Source organism: Leptodactylus fuscus, chromosome 2, assembly GCF_031893055.1.
Source record: "Leptodactylus fuscus isolate aLepFus1 chromosome 2, aLepFus1.hap2, whole genome shotgun sequence".
In the NCBI taxonomy this organism is placed as follows: domain Eukaryota; kingdom Metazoa; phylum Chordata; class Amphibia; order Anura; family Leptodactylidae; genus Leptodactylus; species Leptodactylus fuscus.
In genome coordinates this window covers 161,206,164-161,228,189 of record NC_134266.1, presented here as the reverse complement: position 1 = coordinate 161,228,189, position 22,026 = coordinate 161,206,164, and the positions used below count along the sequence as shown (strand labels likewise).

At 44.2% G+C, this 22,026-nt stretch overlaps 1 pseudogene; it reads right to left on the bottom strand.

Moving 5' to 3' along the window:
• The window catches only part of LOC142196188 (RNA-binding protein PNO1-like), a 32,200-nt pseudogene extending 10,592 nt beyond the window's left edge, over positions 1-21,608 (bottom strand).
• Between the last annotated feature and the right edge of the window lie 418 nt (positions 21,609-22,026).

Here is a 22,026-nt window from a genome sequence, read left to right as displayed (position 1 = left end):
TGCTCTGTTTGGCATAGGTGAGGGGGGAAGGATCTGTGACTCAGCCCTTCCCACCCACAGATATAGGTGTAACAGTCTTAGTATATAGTTGTAGCTGGAGTTAGTATGTGTTAGCCGGCCTGTGCACAGCTCTGCAGAGAGCCAGGATTTAGTTACAGGACCAAGGAACCAAAGTTATCATTGGATTGTGACTTCTGTGGACTTATTGTTATTACGGTTTATGTGACCGCCGCCGGCTACTAACTTTGTGGATTACAATAAATTGCTGTTGTCTCCCGACCTCTTGCGTCCGTGTTGATTCAAAAGACCATCCGGAGGAACTATACAGAAAAGGACCTATCCAACCAACTTCTACAGAAGTATCAAATGGATAAAAGGATCCGCGCTTACCAACCGTAGTTCTTGTTGCATTCGTTTATTAAAGCCTCACACACAACGCGTTTCGAAACCGGAAGCTGGTTTCTTCTTCAGGTGCACAAAGGGCAAGGACATCCGGAGGAAGACGTATACTTTTGCTCCGTGACAACTGGTTGGCAGCGGTGGGATCAACAGCGGACAGCGAGATGGACTACAGCAGCTCAGCGATTAATGGAGCCACAACCTCAGAATACAGGAACTGGACTATGGCAAGTCTACAATTAAGGGCCCGGGAACTAAACCTGAGTTACCAGGGAAGAACGAAAGATCAACTGATCGAGGCACTGGAGGAGATGACCCTGCAAAGCGACCAGGAGGAGGGCTGCCCCCAGGAGACAGTAGAGATACGGGAGTGGCAGGTACAGACCCAAAAGAGCAGATGGGTTGTTTTGTATGAGGAGGAATTGGCAGTGCTGGGGCTAGGAGCAACTGCAGAGCAAAGGAGTAGAGCATTACAGAGGGCTCAGGAAACGGAGAAGGAGGAACAGAGAATGGCGCATGAAAAGGAAAGAATGGCGCATGAAAGGCGAATGGCTGAGATAACTACACGGAATTATAATCAAACGTCGACCCCCAGCCCAACAGTGAGAGAACCACCATATGTCTCCCATAAACACTTCAAGACCTTTGATGAAGCGGCTGGGGATGTTGATGGATATTTTCAGGACTTCGAACACCAGTGCCGCCTGATGGAAGTCCCAGAGAAGGATTGGGTCCGGTATCTGGTGGGGCACCTACGAGATGGGGCTGCGGAAGCTCTCAGAGCCATGGACCCTAGTGATCAGCGGGACTATGAGGCCATTAAAAGAGCGGTGCAGAAGTATTATGCAGTCACTCCAGAGACCTACCGAGTTCAGTTCCGCTCTTTGTCTTACAATGGGGGAAGCTCCTTCCACATGTTCGCCCACAAGTTGAAGCAAGCATGCAAGCGCTGGCTAGAAGGAGAGGGGGCTGTCACAGTCGATAAGGTCCTCCAAGTCATACTTAAGGAACAGTTCTTTTCCCAGTGCCCCGCTGAGATCCATGAGTGGGTGCTGGAACGGAACCCAGCCACAGTTGAGCAAGCTGCTTCTCTTGCAGATGAGGGCCTGACCATCAAGCCGCAGTGGAAGAGGTTGTTTGCAGAGGAGCGGAAAACTACCACAGTCCGCCAGACACCCTTCAGCCAGCCACCCACCTTTCGTGCCCGGCCTCAGGATTACAATTCCCCCTCTACCCCTGCCCCAGCCCATCGGCCTCCAGCTATGAACAACCCTGTCCCTAGACAACGACCTGCTGGAAGAACTCTAGAGCGCAGATGTTTTGGGTGCGGGCGGCCTGGACATTTGCAAGCTAGCTGCCCTGCTAACATGGGGGCACGGGCCACAGTGGCATCCCGGCCTATTCACTACCTGGGAACCACCCCTAGGACAGAAAGTTTGGCCCCATTTCCAGATGACTCCATGAATGACCCATCTGTTCCACCTCCAGGGGTCTATGGGATCCAGCCCTCTGCCACGCATCCTGCAAACCATCAGCGGAAGCACTTACAGGAGGTCCTCCTGGATGGCAGAACAGTTGTTGGATTCCGGGACTCGGGAGCTTTCCTAACGGTAGCGGACCCCCGAGTGGTTCGACCTGAGGCCCTAGAGGAGGGCCCTGGCCTTTCTATCGAGTTGGCAGGGGGTACTCGGAGACGTATTCCTAAAGCTACCGTGGAACTCGACTATGGTTATGGACCAAAACGATGCACAATTAGTGTGATGAGCGGGCTGCCGGCCGATGTTCTGTTAGGCAACGATGTTGGAAATCTACAGTGCCACTTTGTGGGAGCAGTGACCCGAAGCCAAGCTCAGAGAGAAGTCAACATGGATCCACCGGATTTTCTGCCAGATGCCAGCCCTTCAACCCTACAACTTTACCATTCAGTACCGCCGAGGGAACCAACACCAGAACGCAGATGGGTTATCCCGGCAGGAGGACATATGAGCTATAGAGACTGATGTGCATTCCCCAATTTACCTGTGTAGGCCAATTATGTCATGCACATGTTTTGAGAGGGGGAGGGGTTGTCACGGGATGGTTAGAGTCTATACTATAGGCCATGTGTAATATATATTTCATGTGGAATGTATTCTCTAACCTGTTATATACATCAATGTGTAGTTGGCTGATTAGGGTCTAGTGTGTTAGCACATTGCATGCAAATACCTCTAACTAGTGAGGACAATGGGTGGAGATAATCTGATCAGTGTCTCCAAGAAGATGTTGGACGGTGCATTGTCCATAGTAGACAGGGAGTCTGCTCTGTTTGGCATAGGTGAGGGGGGAAGGATCTGTGACTCAGCCCTTCCCACCCACAGATATAGGTGTAACAGTCTTAGTATATAGTTGTAGCTGGAGTTAGTATGTGTTAGCCGGCCTGTGCACAGCTCTGCAGAGAGCCAGGATTTAGTTACAGGACCAAGGAACCAAAGTTATCATTGGATTGTGACTTCTGTGGACTTATTGTTATTACGGTTGATGTGACCACCGCCGGCTACTAACTTTGTGGATTACAATAAATTGCTGTTGTCTCCCGACCTCTTGCGTCCGTGTTGATTCAAAAGACCATCCGGAGGAAGACGTATACCTTTGCTCCGGGACAGAAGGGATTGTCTCCAAGTTTCCGCCTATTACATAGAATAGGACCAGGCAAGCAGGAAAGGACAGTGGTGGTGGTGGGGGGGGGGGCTTCAGCTTAGGGCTCACTGTCTCTTGTGCCCCTTCCCAGGGCTTCCCATATTGCAATTTATCTCTTGCACAGTAATGTGTTGTTCGTCGCTCTGCTGTGCTAGAGCAGTGTTTCCATTTCCTCTCCTTCGTGTCTTTCCTATGTACGCGCCATATAATGTTTTCCCATCATCTCATCCTCATAGATCTCTACCCCAATGGAAAAACGTTTCATTTGTTATGCTTCCACAATATATTGTTTTTCATAAAACTTTAATAAAACTTTTAACTGATAAAAAACTTAAAGACAAAATATTGTTTTTCTCTAGAAGTAATCACAATGACTAATAAACAGAAGTGCAAACAGTGAACACAAGAGCCAATGAATATTAGTTTATGACAGGGAAGGGTTTATCTGCAATATGATCCTCATTACAACACTAGGTAGATGATTGAAATGACTAATGGAATGACAGCTCTACTGTCATCCTGATAGGCTTAGATAAAAATAGCTAAAACAGCGAAGAGCAAACATATGAGCAATGCGTGAGTGGATTGATGTAAACAAGTAAAGCTACAGATGAACTTCACCAAAGAATTGGTGAAGAACACATAGGTGACATCATTCATTAGGATGTCCCTATCAGTGTCCCTATTATATACTATGGAGCGTAATGGGAATCAATTCTCTGTTAAATTTATTGATACCAAATTAATGAGACTATTAGGGAGAAGGGGATACTAAATGTGATAAAATTATTTCTCATTTGTATCAGCTGATCTTCAGCTAATATCTCTAGAGGCATAGGGTAACTGAGGAAGTAATGGTTCTAGCCCATATTTTTAGCCTATATTGGAAGGGGGTCACATATTTATATAGTCATATCTGGTTTGATATGCCACCCTTTTAAGTATTTCCCATAGTGTTTCATTCTATACCTAATGTACAGATGTAGCCAGGTTAATCATCACAGGTGGCAGGCATAATATTTTGTCTTACAGATGAGAAAGAATTCTGCCTGATCTCTAGATCCAGTTACCAAAGAAGACAGAAGATGGCTGTACGTAAGTATATATTTTTTTCTTACAGTTTAATTTATCTATAACTCTGCTACATCAGTACTAAACACTGCAAACAGATTTGTTATGACCCAGTTTAATCAGAAAACTTTGCAATACATCTTGGGCTAACTAAAATGGCCCCAACAACATGCATTTCACAGTGAAAATGCAGAGGTGACGTGTCTGTGATGTTGGCTTCTGGCATCACCTGATATCACAATCTCTCAGCGAATAATGAGTGGTAGACACAGATTACAATTTTAACTTTTGGGATATGTTCAAACTGAGATAAACTTGTGCTATCATCCTCATTGCAAGATCCAAAGCAATAGCTTATAGCAATAGCTAATTTTAATTAGATTTAATCAATTTTAAGCAGATAAATCATAGGAGTGGGGCAAAGGAGAATTTCTGCACTGTGTTGTTCATCTCGGACTCTTTCTTTTGCAATAATCTCATTTCTGATTACAATAGAGCAATTTATTTTGTAATACATTTTTTTAAATTGACTTACTGTACAGGATGGGTCATAAGTATGGATATACCCGGGTGGGTCATAAGTATGGATACACCCAGATAAAATGGAAGTGGTTGTTGATATCACTTTACCATTTGTGGCATATTAGTACATGGGAGGAGGGAAACATTTAAGGCCAGGTGACGTCCATGGCAGCCATCTGCAAAACCACCATTTTGGATTCAACTTTATTTTTTTTCAATTAGAAGGTGGCCATGTGACATATCAAACACATGGAGAATTGCACAAGAAAAAGATGGCCGCCACGTGCGTCACCCGGCCTCAAATGTTTCCCCCCTCTCATGTAATAATATGTCACAAACAGTGACATATTATCAGCAACTACTTCTATTTTATATTGGGTGTATCCATACTTATGGCCCATCTGGGTGTATCCATATTTATGGCTCACCCTGTATTATTAGATAGTGGCTGAAAATCTTTGATCACCTGCCATGATCCTGTCCAGGGGACCCTCCACTGCCACATCTATGCAGTGCTGCACTTATATCACAATGCTGAAAAACACCAGGACAGCATTCTGATGTCCTTCAGGGTCAGCTATAGTGCACTCTGTAGGTGTGTGAAACTATGTGTGTGTGTGCGTGTGTGTGTGTGTAGCATAAAAAGCGGGTCATATACTGCGTGTGGGAAATAAAAAATGGTCATATACGTTAGGGGTATAAAAGCAGGTGATAAACTGTGAGGGGGCCATATGCAGGGCCAGAAAAAGGGTGTCATATACAATGTGAAGGGGGTGGGAAGAAAAAAGGGGCCATGTATGGTGTGGTGGGCCAAAAAAAAGGGAGTTGTATTTAGGAGGCCATAAAAAAGAGGGTGTGGGGACAAATAAGGTGATTTTTTGATCTGCCAAGGGTGGGTGTGTCCTAATTATCAGGGGGGGGGGGGCATCATGCAACCAAATATAGCCAAGTTGGGTATCTTTTGTGATTTTTTTTTCAGGGGGTTGCCTTCTTATAGTTCTTAGACAGAATAGGTTCACCCCTGGCCATCACTAGAATTGTATCTTGCTGCACTGTGATCTGTGCACTGAGATCTGTATGCGTCTACAGAGTATCATTTTTTTTTTTTTTGTTAAGGGTTCTTTTAAGCAATATCTTTTTTCTGTTAAATATACATAAAGTGTAGTTATAACAGTAAAAAAGCAGAGTGAAGCAGAGTCTGAAAAATCTGTTTGCTAAGGGATTTTTTTTTAGTAACCAACTCATACAATGTGTCATTATAACATTTAAAAAAGCTAATTAATACAGTGTGTTTAGACTAATACTGGCAAGGTTACACTTTTAAGGCTAAATCTAATTTTGTTTCCTAATATTATTCAACCAGAGATCTTCGGAAAAAAAAAACAGTCAGGTCATTCTTTCAGTAGAAAATCTGACTTTTTTTCTAATGTATTTGAAATGGACTTTTTGTAAAAAAAATAAATAAAAAAAATACAATTTCAGAATTGTCGCCAATCGCTGTTATATAAGGAGTGACTTAAAATGGCATTAAAAAACAGGGCAGGGGACAGATTAAATTAATAGGAGGAAAGTAAAAGTAATAATGCTAATATTATAATATGTAGGTGGCAAAGTAACACTACCTCTGGTCTTGGAAGCGCCATCAGTTGCTGCAGTGTTGTTGTACTTCCTGAGAATAAAGATGAAGGTTTTTGAACATTTTTGAAACACAACTGTTGAATAAGGGTTCTGTTAGAATATTCAACCATGTCTTCTCCATCTCAATGGATAGGTTCCAATCCCTAGTATTCATGTAGCATCTGATAAGAGAGATATTCCTCATAGACCAAGACTTCCTCTTCTTGGTAAACTGGATGAGAACAGACAGTGGTTTTGAATGTAGAGGAGGCAGAGTTGGAAGACATGCCTGTTGGTGGTGAACAGCGTCGGACTGGCACACCAAAGAACCTTAGGATCCTCCAGTTGGCCCAGGCCACATTACTAATGGCAAGGGTCCTGTCGTCATGTGCTACTTGGTTTCATTCTAATAGAATCCTGCCCAGGGGAGGTGAGTAAAAATAACAAACATTTATATTTGCCTCTAAAGGGCATCTGGAGGTCTGGAGATATCTTTTGGATATTTCAGTCCTTTGGATGACACCACCTCAACCCATGTAACCACTGATGCCCAATCACAGGCTTCAGAAGTTACATGGGGCATTGTGGGACATTATACTGTGTGATGCCACTGTTGGGAATATATTATATTGTGTGGGGCCAATGTGGAGCATATTATACTGTATGGAGGCTCTGGGGAGAACAATATACTGTGTGGGGCCACTTTAGAGTATTATATACCATATAGGGTCATTGTGGGGGGGGGGGCACACGGGAGTATTTTATACTGTGTAATGTTGTTGTGGAGCACTGTATAACATGTGGGCTCACTGGATAGAATTTTATGCCGCATAGAGCCACTGTGGAAGATTCAAGAGAACTGTGAAGGACACTATGGAGCATTATATACCATGTGGAGCATTATACTGTGAGGGATGCTCTGTGATGTCACTAAAATCTTTTGAATGCGTGGGGTGCTCCATGACCGTATCATTCCCAACACAGTACTGTGCATGAACCAGCCATGGAGCTATTGGGGCATTCAATTCTTCACAATTTTTTGACTCATCATGGCAATGGGATTTCTATCTATCATAGAGTATGATGATACTGGGAAAATCCTCAGTAATGCCGGATAGTCAACACAAATGTAAGATTTCAGTGAAGGAATCATGGTGTAGGCTAGTAAGAGGAAGCTGTTTGGAGGGCCACCAAAATAAGTTCCCCTTGTGAGCCCTATGCCCTTCAGTTTGACCCTGGTGCAGGAGAAGGTATTAGTGGCAGGGATTTTTTTTACCAATATTATTTTAATAGTATTTATAATTACACATTTATTGAATACTCTTAGTCCTGTTTTGGACAAAAATGAAGGGCTTGTTTGTTTTATTTGAGAACGTCTATGTTTTTATCATTAAATGGATTTGTAAATTGTTTTTATATGTGAGAGTCCATCACTTTGTATACCTGTATAATATTTTGTATATTTGGTTATGTTTTTTTTTTTTTGTGGCTGGATATGTGATCATGATGTTTTTTTTTTTTTAAATTGTCATTAGAGATGAGCAAGTAGTATTCGATGGAGTAGGTATTCGATCGAATACTATGGTATTCGAAATACTCTTACTCGATCGAGTACCACTCGCTATTTGAATGGAAAAGTTTGATGCAGAACCAGCATTGTTTAGCAGAATGCTATACAGTCGGCTAATTAACGCTGGTTCTTCTCCTACCTTTAGAAGTCTTCTCCATGCAGCGTCCCCGTGGCATCTTCCGGCTCTGAATTCACTCTGCCAGGCATCGGGCCTGGGTAGAGCCGACTGCGCATGCCCGCTTGTAGTGCGGGCATGCACAGTCGGCTCTGCCCAGGCCCGATGCCTGGCAGAGTGAATTCAGAGCCGGAAGATGCCGCGGGGAAGCTGCACGGAGAAGACTTCTCGGAGGATCCAGCCCGACCCTCACTCGTGGACTTGGTAAGTATAATTTGATCAAATGTTGCCTACCCCTGAAATGAGCATTTTCCCCCCATAGAGTATAATAGGGTTTGATATTCGATTTGAGTAGTCGAATATTGAGGGGCTACTCGAAAAGAATATCGAATCTCAAATATTTTACTGTTCACTCATCTCTAATTGTCATTCATCTCTTTCTTGAACTCCTGAACCCAGCACTCTGTGTATATGATTTAGGGTTGTGCCTATTTCTCTTTTTTTTTTTTTTTTTATTCTATGAGGCAGAGGTGGAAGACATGACTGTTGATGGAAGTAGTAGTAGCTGGAGTTCTGTTACTGGTAGCAGTACTGGTAGGAGGACTAGAGGGAGATCTGTGGGGAATTCTGAGGGTATATAGGAATCCCATTACCATGATGAATAAAAAAAAAAGTGTCAATAAATTCATTAATCTGGTGATGACTCAATTACATATAAGACCTGGAAATGAGTTTGGGTAACAGGGTGACTTCAGAAGCAGAGGGTAGTGGCAGCTGCAATAGTAAGAATTCCATCCGATGTGTAGCCACAGCATCCAAAAAAACACGTGGTCCAAAGATTTGTTTTGGATTGGATTTGGAGAAGTTCAAATCATGGATAAGAACTTACATTGACGTCAAACATAGTGTATGACAAGACCAGGAGTCCCATGACTCTATCTAGCCAATTTCCAGCTCTCTAAGGCAAACACAGCCAAAGTTATGTCAAAGTGACAGTGACATGTTTGTCTATAGAAAAAGATATGGTAGGTTTTGGATACAAACTGTTAGATTAACCATACACAGTGCTGTGGATTTCTTTTACACTTTATAACATTAAAAAAGCTCCAAAAATGTGCATATTTAGGGGAAGGGCTTTGTCTGAATTTTTAAGATACATATGGCGGCTATATTGGAAAAAAGTAATGGTTTTATATAAAATTTAGCCCCTTTGGAGGACTTGTAAATGTAACAGGCATTTTAAAGAAAAAAAAAGTCCCAGTGTGTTTGGTTGAAAAGTAAAGTGCAATAAATTCCAACATGGGAGTTGATCTCATGTAGTTGCTGCTACCAACACCAACAACACTTTCTACCTCTTTCGTCACAACAACCGCTTGAGTTTTCCCTAGGTCTGCACCAAGTAGGATTTTTGAATTTTGTAACTGCACAGTGGCTCAAAGTATTACAATCACCTTTGCCACCACCCTCTTCCTCTGATGTCACCTTGTCACCTTGACCAGGTGGAATCATCATTGGCAATGTCATTGTCTATCCCACTGTTTTCTAACTCATCGTGGCCATTGTATTCTTGCACACCCTCATAATTCCCATCTCAAGATTTCCCCCTAGTGCCTATAGAAACATAACTGCCAGTATAACTCCCCTTCCTACCTATGTCCTCTGCCAACAGTCAGGTAATCCTCTTCCACCTATACCTCTGCTGCATCTTCTAAAAAACATTAACTGTTCTCATCCAGCTCAAACTCAAAAACTGGAGGAAACTCAAACTAGGAGAAATATTTTCATTAGATGATACATCACTACTTGGGATCTTATGTGAATATAAATAAATACATGGTCAACAATGTGGTAAAATCTGTTATAAAATTAGAGGAGGATGAATTAACAGAAGCCTGACTCAATATCATACTTGTAGCATCATACTCAGATATAATATTCTTATGTGACTGAGATGAGCAAGCTCATTTAATCATAAGCTATATTTTTTATTTTCAGAAAGTACAATACTCCAGGCAGAAGTTGTGTTGTCATCCACAATCTTATTGTCAGTACTTACATCCATGGATAACCTAATAGTAGCGTGAGTGTTTCTTCCTCCCCCTTTAGCCTGACCCTTACCCTATTTTTTGCCAGTCGTTTTACTGAACCAGAAGGCGTGTTGCAGTTGTCACCCACATTCTTATCGTCAGTACTTGCAGTTATGGATAGCATGACAGTAGCATCAGCATTTCCTCCTTACCCTCCTTTAGCTTGCTCCTTTCATATTTTTGCCTGTCATTTTATTACATTGCTGATATAATACTGATTGCCAACAATTCTGACAGTGTATTTTTTTTTTCTTTTTTAAACTCTATATCAAGTAAATTAGGAATGAACTAAGATTTCCCACTGAAAGAGTGACCTGGCTGTAACTAGAACAAACTGTGTCAGTCAGCTAAAGAAGTTGCAATGCACTTACAGTTCGATTCCCCTCCCACCTTCCCTGGCGCTTTTTCTGCACCAATAACAGCGCAGGGGAGGTGGGACAGGAACTATGACAATGGAGGCATTGAAAAAACTAGGAAAAAGCCATTGGCCGCTGAGGAGATGTGACGTCAGATTCAAACGAATAGGCGGCATCAGCTCTGATTCATTCTGTGCTTGCACTTAGAGAGAGACATCTGCTGAGGGCTAGTTAGGTTTCAGATTCTGCTAGGCAGGAATATCAAAGAGGAAGAACCACAACAGCTCTTTTAAGAGCTACACTAAAGGGAGAAGCTGAAACAAGCTTGGCACAGTGTCTACCCACAAATGCTAAAGTGGGATTCAATTAAGTCAGGCAGTATCTGCGCAACCCAGCTTTCCGCGATAGGGATTAAGCTAAGTGGGATACACTGAAATTGTATGCCCATATACCCTATATACGGTTAATGCAGGGTTCAACAGTGTGTCTCCCCCCCCCCCCCGCCTGAAACTAAGGGGTATACACTGAAATTTTCAGCCCATATACACTATATACGCTTCATCCAGTTTGTCCCGGTGTGTACCCACCAAAAAGCAGTGGGATATTCATTCTAATTCTCAGGCTATATACGCTTCATCCAGGTTGTTACAGTGTGTACCCACAAAAAAATCAGTGGGATATACATTCTAATTCTCAAGTTATAGACGCTTAATCCAGGTTGTCACGGTGTGCACCCACAAAAAAATCAGTGGGATATACATTCTAATTCTCAGGCTATAGACGCTTCATCCAGGTTGTCACGGTGTGTACCCACCAAACCATCAAAACCATCTAAAAATGCGCAAGGCTACCGGTAAGGGACATGGACGAGGCCGTGGGCGAGGCCAGGGGCATGGGAATGCTGCTGGGAAGCAAGGTCACGGTGAAGCCACAGCGCATTCCGTGCCTACTCCTCAGGGGCAGCAAGCATTGCGCTTCTCCACAGTGCCCAGCTTGCTGGTAACATTAAGTAGGGTGCAGGGCACAAACCTAAGTAGGTCTGAGCACCAGGAACATGTGTTACAATGGCTGGCAGATAATGCTTCCACCACATTATCCACCAGCCAGTCAGCCTCTACCTCAACTCCTCCTCCTACACAACATTCTGGCCAGCCTTCCTCCCAAAATGCCCAATCTTCCCAGCAGAGTAATCCTAACTTTTTCTGCTCCCAGGAGCTGTCCTCTGGTCCTTTAACTGTCCTTCTCCCTGTTCCTCTTAAACGGAGCTACCAGATGACTTTCTGTGTCAAGATGCCCAAGCACTGGAGTCTCCGCCATCTCCTGTTAATTTTGTGGTGTTTGACCAGGAACCCACCCTCAGTGACGATGACGAGACACAGTTGCCATCAGGGCAGCCTGTTGCCATGTGCAGTGTACAGAAGGAGGAAGTGAGAGAGGAATTGGCAGAAGAGGTGGTGGACAATGAGGACACTGACCCGACCTTGACAGGGGGGATGTCAAGCGGGGAAAGCAGTGTCGATGTTGAGGGAGGTGCAGCACCAAAGAGGGTAGCTAGAGGCAGGCATGTCCAGAGGCAGAGGTCAGCTGCTTCGCCGAAGCCAGGCCACACCCAGAATGGCCCAAGATGTTCTCTATTATGGCCAGCCCAGAAAAACTACCCCATCGAAGGCACGTTCCTCGATGGTGTGGAGATTTTCAAGGAATGTCCGGAGGTTTGCACAATTTGTCCCTTGAAACTGAGTAGGGACTATGAAAAGAGCAACGTTTCGACCACTTCCTTGCGCCGTCATTTGAAATCCAAGCACTGGGCTCAGTGGGAGAGAGCAAACACAGGACACCGCCACTGCCTCTCCCACTGTTGCCAGTGCTGGCGCTGCAGTCCAGAGCACCAGTCAGGACACCGCAACATCTGGCTCCGCCACTTTGGGGACTTCTCCCTCATCCTCCCCTGTTCCTGTTTTAGCTCCTTCTCCTGCACCATCATGCGCCTCCTCCCGGCAACCCACCATCTCTCAGACATTTCAGTGCAGGCAAAAATACAGCGCTAACCACTCACATGCGCAAGTCTTGAACATCTCCAAACTGCTGGCCCAGGAGATGTTACCATTCCGGCTTGTGGAAACTCCAGCCTTCCGGGAACTGATGGCAAGTGCTGCACCTCGCTATGCCGTCCCTAGCCGTCACTACTTCTCCAGGTGTGCCATCCTTGCCTTGCACCAGCACGTGTCACTCAACATCAGATGGGCCCTAAGTTCTGCACTATGCACAAAGGTCCACTTGACCACAGATGCGTGGACAGGTGCATGCAGACAGGGACGCTACATTTCACTGACGGCACACTGGGTGAATGTAGCTGAGGCTGGGACTGGGTCACAAACTGGGCCGGTGTACCTAGTCTCCCCACCTATCATTCCTGGCAGGGGCTCTTAAACAACACCCTCCTCCTCCTCTTCCTCTGCCACCATTAAATTGACTCCAGCTACGAGCTGGAAACGTTGCAACACTGGCGTGGGCAGACGTCACCAGGCCGTGCTGAAGCTCATCAGCTTGGGGGACAGACAGCACACTGCCTCTGAGGTGAGGGATGCCCTCCTCGATGAGACAGCAATATGGTTTGAGCCGCTGCACATGGGCCCAGGCATGGTCATATCTGATAATGGCAGGAACCTGATAGCAGCTCTGGAGCTTGCCAGCCTCCAACATGTTCCATGCCTGGCCCACGTCTTTAACCTAGTGGTGCAATGTTTTTTAAAGACATACCCAAATGTGCACGAGCTACTGGTGAAAGTGCGGCGCTTGTGCGCCCATTTTTGCAAGTCTACAGTAGCCGCTGCTAGCCTCAATAAACTCCAGCAACACCTACATCTGCCCAAACACCGGTTGTTGTGCGATGTCCCCACATGCTGGAACTCAACATATCATATGTTAAGCAAAGTGGTTGATCAGCAGAGACCTTTGATGGAATTCCATCTCCAAAACCCTAGGGTGCCACAAAGTCAGCTCCCTCAGTTTCTCAACCATGAGTGGCCATGGATGGGAGACCTATGTGAAATCCTACGCGTGTTTGAGGAGTCCACCAAGAGGGTCAGCTGTGACGATGCACCAGTGAGCGTAACAATCCTGCTCTTGTGTGTGATGAGAGAATCCCTCATTGCCATCAGGGATAAAGGGATCACACTGAGGAGTCAGGGATAGCAGCAGAACCGTCACAGCAGGAGAGTAGTTCCACACACCTGTCCACTTCACAGCATTTAATGATGGAGGAGGAAGAGGAGGATGAAGACGTGGCAGATGATATGATTGTGACACAGGAGGCTACCGGGGAAGTTCAATGCCTCCCATTCTTCCAGCGCGGATGGGGCGAAAGGGAGGAGGAGGAAGAGGAGTAAATGGAGAGTAAAGGGGCAGCAAAGTCATGCCAAGTAACATTCTGGCACACATGGCTAACTTCATGTTAGGGTGCTTTTCAAGTGACAAGAGCATAATCAAAATAATGGAGAGCAACCAATACTGGATATTTGCAATCCTTGACCCCCGGTATAAAAATAACATCTTGTCTTTTATTCCGGTAGAGGGGAGAGTTCCTCCATGAGGCAAACAAGTGCCGTCCGATCCACACCCACAAGGGGTACACTGTCTAAGTCTGGGACATGTTAATGGCACTCCCTCGCCAAAATCCCACCACTGAGGGTCCTAGTGTCACCAGGCAGGAAAAGTATAGGCACATGTTGCGGGAATACCTGTCCGACCACAACCATGTCCTCTCCGATCCCTCTGCGCCCTACACGTATTGGATGTCGAAGTTGGACCTGTGGCTTTAACTTGCCCTATACGCCTTGCAGGTCCTGTCCTGTCCTACCACCAGCATGCTATCTGAAAGGGTTTTCAGCACAGCTGGTGGTATCATCACGGATAAGCGCAGCCGACTGTCAGCTGAGAGTGTCGACTGGCTAACTTTCATCAAAAAGAACAGCCATTGGATAGACCCATCATTTTCATGCCCACCAGTGTCAAGCACCCCAACATGAATTGTCAAGTCTGCGCTCAACCTCTACAATTCCTCCACCATCTGCGTTGCACAATTGTGATCCTTCTAAACTCAATCCATCCTGATTTCGCCAAACTCTGTGGGTTAGAGGCCGAATCCACCCTGATTTCCCCAAACTCTGCTGGTTAGAGGCTGGATCCACCCTGATTTCTCCAAACTCTGCTGGTTAGAGGCTGAATCCACCCTGATTTCTCCAAACTCTGCTGGTTAGAGGCTGAATCCACCCTGATTTCCCCAAATTCTGCTGGTTAGAGGCTGAATCCACCCTGATTTCACCAAACTCTGCTGGTTAAAGGCTCAACTCACTCCAATGGCCAAAAACACTGCTGGTGCAAGGCTCAACTAACCTCAATGGCCAAAAACACTGCTGGTTCAAGGCTCAACTAAGTTAAAGGGCCTAAAACTCTGCTGGTAGGAGGCTGAAGTCACCTAAAGGGCCTCAATCTCTGCTGGTAAGAGGCTGAAGTAACCCAAAGGGACTCAATCTCTGCTGGTAACTCAGCTTATGGGCCTCTAACTTAATTTGGAAGGGCTCATGTTAAGGGCCAGGAAAGTGAATTTTGGAAGGTCTTACCACATCACACACACACAACCACAATGACAGTTAAGGGTGAGTACTGTTTGATTTCCCATTGCCTATTCCATCTGTGGTTGTCATGGGCAATGTGATTTAAAGGGGTGCTTGTTAAGGTTTCATTAGAGTAAAATTTGGGTTTCTGTCCATCCAATTGGGGAGGAAAAAAGGTTTCCAGGTATTTTTCCACTTTCATAGTGGGATTTTTGAGTGTGGAAAGTGTGTAGATGATAGGCTGTGATGTTGGGGTAAAACTGTGACTTGGGCTTGTTAGATGCCCCCAGGCATGCTTCCCCTGCTGTCCCAGTTGCATTCCAGAGGTGTTGTCATCATTTGCTGGGGGGTCATAGTGGACTTGGTGACCCTCCTGAGTCGAACATTGGTTTCCCCCTAAACAAGTATTTTTCCCCATAGACTCTAATGGGGTTCGATGTTATTAATTATTATTATTATTATTATTATTATTATTGTTTATTTATATAGCACCATTAATTCCATGGTGCTTTACATTTGGGGGTTTACATTTGAGGGGGGGGGGTGAGTATTGAGCGGCTACTCGAATCAAACTTTGAACATTTCTCTGTTCGCTCATCTCTAATAATGACAGTTTTCTATTTTTTAACAAAAAAAAACACTACTTCAAATGGTACATAACAATAAAATGAGAGTTAGTAATAAGGGTGACATGGAAAAGTGAGCATTAAAGTAGAATATACTGCATGAGTCAGTTTGGGTTTTTACATTGATAATGGAAGTTTTTCAGCGTTTGTTAACAAAAAACATAATTTTAGAAAATACTAAAAGTGAGACCAGGCCACAGAGGGTAGAACATGTTGCATGAATCAGCTTGGAGTTTTGCACTGATAATGGCAGTTTTTCTGTATTATTTAACAAAAAACTAATTAAAAAAATTAGAGGATCAGTAGAGGATCTGACACTGTATTAAAAAATATATCTGTATTGCAAATATGTACCTAAAATTGACTAAAACTGATTAAATCTAACCAAACTACCAGAGTACCTATTTTCTATATTCAATGTGATCTTCCTATTCTGCTGTTTTACTTCATGTCACATGTGGTGGAGGTCATTTGCTTTTGTTAAAAACCAAGACGCTTGGAATATTTAAATCAAAATCAGTTTGTTCTGAATCAGTTTTCTTATCTATAGTAACTTGCTTAACCTAACCCCCCCCCCCCCCCCCCCCTGACATCCCCTGTAATTGTAAGGATTGGAGTCAGGGTCAGGCAGTGCAAAGTGACACAGCTGGGAAAGCAACACTGTGCAGCTAATGATAAAAGGGGTCACAGGCCCTGCAGCTATAACTATGCTGTAATATCTGAGATGAGGCAGACCCATGCACTTCCTAATTGAAGTGCGCCTACCAAGGCTCCTGACACTTCTATCCGGCGGCTAGGATAAGGGGAGAGGAGGCCCTGAAAGTCCTAGGGACTGGAGTCACGGGGTCACACCTAAACAGAAAGCACAGTGTAAATGCAATGCAAAACAAAAGACTAAACAGCATGGAACCAGGGAGGACCATAAGTCCCAGCAAGACACAGAAGAGAAGGCGAGGTCAGACGAGCAAGAGGTCGAGCCAGGAGATAATAATAGAGGTACCGAATCAAAAGACAAGGGATAGTCAAAAATACAAGCTGGGATACAAACCAAGGAACAGACCGAATACAAACAGACAGGGAATCAGACTGAGCAGGGGAACCAGGAAACACAAAGTGAATGGCTGGCAAGGATCCATTCCTGGGTGGGGATTAAATAGCAGCAGAGAACACACCTGATGGCTAATGGCATGGAGACTGAGAGCAAGGAAAAGATTAACCCTTAATGACCTAAGCACACCCAATAGAACTCCTAACACGTCTCCCAGGGAGACGCCGCGCAGCAAGGAGGCCGCGGCGACTCCGTATCCTGACAGTAATAGTATGGCGGATATCCGGTATGGAAGCCACTTGGGAGTTGACTGGCCACTGTACCTACCAAGTCTCTACTGTGCTATACAGCAAAGACCCGGTGATAATAGTATGAAATGTCCTCTGAACACAGCTAAAGCAAGGGACCTGGGCAAAGTTTACCATGCCAAACAAAGATTTTGTTGGCTGTTGCAGTCAGGTCCATTTTAATAGATTAGGGGGTTCTGTTCATTATTAGTTTATCCCCCCCCCATCCCGTACACAAAATTGATTTTGCCCTTAATTCATCCCCAGATAAGGCCATCTGTCTCCTACTTTGAACCCTGTCTAGCTGTACATGGGTAAAATCTTATAAAGATGTTTAACCAAGCTCACAACATCCCTTCTTTTATAAATGACCTTTCACCATCTCCAACTCCAATTTTTGTGTCCTTCAATAGACAGCTGGAATTTTTTTTCTAAAGTTTTGCTAAAGTTCCCGAACAATAAGTGCAGTTCAGTAGAAGTAGAAGTTTATAGAAGTATATTGAAGAACATTCATAGTAAACACTTAACGTTTCTTCAAAACATGCTTATTTGAATATTTAGGTTTTAACAATTCTTTCAACCGTTATTGCCAAAGGCAGCTTGCTGAAATGAAAAATGAATTGAATTCAAACAGATGTCTAGAAAATCCTGCCCACAGCAATGAAGAATTGCTATTAAGTATAAATAGGGCAAAAGTTCTGTTCTTCTTCCAGATAATATGCACAGTACATATCAATATAAATGTACAGTTTATTGTATTTTCATATGTCATAATAAAATCATAGAAAACTAATGTTTTAAAATTCTTGAACGATATCACATTGTATTTGTTTGGGGAATTTAAAGAACACAATGGAAAAGTAACACCCCAGATCAATTAATACAATAGTATTTTCAGCTATGGCAGAGAAGCAATACTTCAGCTCCTCCTTAGGGAGGGTTCACACAATGTCTTTTAGTTTGTAATCTGGCACGTCTACGCCGCGGGTGCTTTTGCAGGCCGTATACGCTCCCATTGATTTAAATGAAATCAATGTGAGCGTATACGGCCCGCAAAAGCTCCCGCGGCGTAGACATGCCAGATTACGAGTCAAAAGACATCGTGTGAACCCTCCCTTAGAGGAATTTTCAAGTAAGAGCAGGTTCACACCTGCACCTGGTCTCTGCTTTCGGATTTCTGTCTTCTGCCGAGAGAAACTGGACAGGAGACGGAAACGCAGCGGTCTGTTTTCAAACCCATTCACTTGAATGGGTTTGCAAAGTGACCGCACGAGCGTCTTGTGCCTCTCTGCAGCAAAACTGTTTTTTGTTTTTTTTTAATCGGACACAAAGTTCTGTTTGTCCAACTTTGTGTCCAGTTAAAAAAATAATAATAATCGTTTTGCTGCAGAGAGGCACAAGACGCTCACGGGCGGTCATTTTGCAAATCCATTCAATTGAATGGGTTTGAAAACTGACCACCGGGTTTGGTAGTTTCCTGTGCTGGATTTTACATGTTGTTCGTAATATTACAGAGTTGATGGAAAAGACTTCCTGCCAACTGCCATACTAGTATGGTGGAAGCATGGTGCGCACACAGAAACTATGCATAGCGGGTGTCAGCCATTATACACGGCTAACACAGCTGTGCTCTGACTGCGGGTGATAACATGACCGTGGCATCTTAAGGTTTCACTATCTATTGGGGCAGTTTTTGGGCAGCTCAGGGTCTGATCAGTGACTTCAGGTCTGCCCCACCACTGCTCTACTAAGTTCCAGATGTGGTATGAGGAACTTCCTTACCAAGACACTGGAGTCAAGGGTATGATAAAATAAAAATAAAATTCTGGGGGGCGGAGCCTAACTGTCGATGCGGATGGACGATTGAACCTGCATCTCCGTCTATCCTTAACCTAAATACAACTTTATCTCTAGCATTGGTAGTCCAAAAATGGGCAAACCGACGAAAGAAAGAGGAGGTGACCCACCTGGCACCCCATAGGGCCGCCACACAGCCACGGAGGTTCATAAATTCTTTAGAAAGAAATCTCACCAGCTAGCACATAAAGTCCCCTGATGAGTGGCGCAACACTCATTACACCAGGGACACGTAGGGGCAGCTGTGGACTGCTCTTGTCAGGACGGGAGTCATCTGGGTCTTGAGGGTCAATGTGAGACTGCATAATAGGGAGAAATTCGGTGCTGAACCCTTGACCCTGCTATGTCTCCTGCCTGCAAGGTGACCCCGGTAAGACTGTTTAAATTTCTAACATATGATAGACGGTTGGGCTCTGCTATATGGGTGAGAATTGAATTTGTTCATCTATTGAGTCTATTTGTGTATTTGACTACTTATGTTTATGTTCTTAACATGAGGACCTTTGTCTTTCTAAGGGACCTATCTTTTAAATAGAAAAAATAAATGTTATGTTTTATTATTTGCATCAGTTCTTTTGCTTATTATTGGGGATACCCTGCATAAGACAGTGGTAGTTTATCTATGCCTTGCATACTTGCCCTCTCTACACAGATCTTATGAGCGCTTAGTCTGCTTGTCTCTTACTGTCTGTTACTGTGGGGTTGAGTTGCGGCATACAGCCATACTCTGGCCACTTTACTCACATTCACTTTTTATAGTCTGTTTTCATAGACTGTACCCAACCAACATGATATAAAGGGCTTATTAGTTGTTCTGGACACACTATTGATGGTTTAAATATTTGGGGGACTGTTTTCCCCTATATTCAGGTCTTTGTCAAAGCCAAACCTAGTTTATAGTTTAGTCCGAACGACATATTAGTGTTAGGCAGGTAGTTTACAGTCCTTTTTAACATATTTGCACAGAAGTTACGTACCTTAAATAAATTTGAGCATTTTAACAGTTAGTTCACTTTTTATCTAATGGTATATGCACCAGTGGACTAGTGGTCGTCTAGGTTGTCAAATGGGTTATTGATAACTGGTAGTAATCTAGGGCACAAAGGGTTTAATTATAGGTATAAATGAATTTTATTTACTAGAAATAGGTGTGCAACTATATGCGAATTGTTTTTTTTATAATAACGTCTTATAGGCATAAGATCTATCAGAGCACCAGAATGAACTATTACATTATTATGTTGTAACAAGTTTATTGATTGGTTGATCGGATTTCTGTCTAATTGCTTTTGGTGTTCACAGAACCAGAAATGCACTAGAAACAAACATCAATGGGAGCGACCAAATGCAGTGTTCTGTGCTGTTGTAAGACACGGTTGTTGTAAATGAATTATTATATTTCTTGATGACACTTTTACTTTGAGAATATGAAGAGGGTTTCATGTAAACACATCTACAATAGGATATTTTTAGTTATACATCATTCATCTACACTACTATGCTATACATAAAACAACCTATGCAAAGCCAGTATTAAATTTGACTCTAAAAGAATTGCTTGACATTGTTTCGTACATCATACTCTTCATACGTTAAGAAATTTCCATGCTGAATGTCTATTCCTTTCTTTGAAATGACCTAAAACCTTCACAGAACGGTGCTTACTCATTTGAAATTCAGAACAAAGATGAAAGTCTACTAAAATAGCAAATCACTGTGCATGGAGAGCTATAGGATCCTATGGCCATTATTTCACATATAATCAGTGGCTGAAGAAAAACATCCATCTGCAACCGCAAGAGCTTATCTTTCTTGACAATTATTGATTATAATGCGTCTCTAACAATTTATAATGTACTACACACTGCATGAATGGCAGATACTACTGCATGCCATTTCTTGCATCCTAGGCTTTAATTCATGAGAAACAGAATATATTGCTTGTTGTATTATAACAAAACAATTATTAATACATACCCGAGTATAAGCCGACCTGAAAATAAGCCGGCCCCCCTAATTTTACCACAAAAAAATGGAAAATCTTATTGACTCGAGTATAAGCCTAGAGGGGAAATGCAGCAGCTACTGGAAAATTTAAAAAATTAAAATGGCCGGCGTTTTTGGTAGCAGTGGGTGCTGAGAAAGGAGGAGGGGGTGTTTTGGTTGTCTGTCTGCCCTTTCCCTGATATTGAGGACTGTTTTGTTTTTTTCCCCACTTGGAATTCAGCCTGGCTCAATGTAGGGTATCTGTAGTGCTCCTATTAACCCATTCCCGACGGAATAAGAGCACTGTAGTCAGACTGAATTCCAAGTGGGAGTCTGCCCCTTTAAGCTCAGGGAAGGGGCAGACAGACAACCAAAACACCCCCCCCTTCCCCTGTACTTACGGCACCCCAAACCCTGACCCTCCATCAACATCAATCTAGTATTTATCCCCTATCCTATGGATAGGGGATAAATAGTTGAAAGATCTCTCTTACTTATTCATCTTATTCATTTCAAGGGGGGGTGGGGGTGGAAGGGGATATTATTATATACACTCCAGACACTATATTGTTTGCACGGTGTAGGTTGTACTCACATTCTGCTGCAGTTGTTCCAGGGAGAGAAGGTTGTCCAGCCAGAAGGTCCACGGGGAGTGCAGCAGGATGCCCTCACTGTCCGGCTCCTGCGACAGCTCCAGGTGATGGTTCAAGTGCAGCTGCTCATTGCTCTCTGCCTTCAGCTCCCGCCGGTCCGGACCTGTGCGGAGTGCCATCTTCCTGTGGACCCCGCCAGCATTGTCACTTAACTGCGCAGAGTCAGCAGTTTTGGCAGCAAGGTCCACGGGGACTGCAGCAGGATGCTCTCACTGTCCGGCTCCTGCGACAGCTCCAGGTGATGGTTCAAGTGCAGCTGCTCGTTGCTCTCTGCCTTCAGCTCCCGCCGGCCTGGACCTGCGCGGAGTGCCATCTTCCTGTGGACCCCGCCAGCATTGTCACTTAACTGCGCAGAGTCAGCAGTTTGGGCGGCAAGGTCCACGGGGAGTGCAGCAGGATGCCCTCACTGTGTCCGGCTCCTGTGGCAGCTCCAGGCTGGTGATCATTCAGGTGCAGCTGCTCTTCGCTCTCCACCTTCAGCTGCCGCCGGTCTGGACCTGCAGGGAGCGCCATCTTCCTGTGGACTCGACGCTGAAA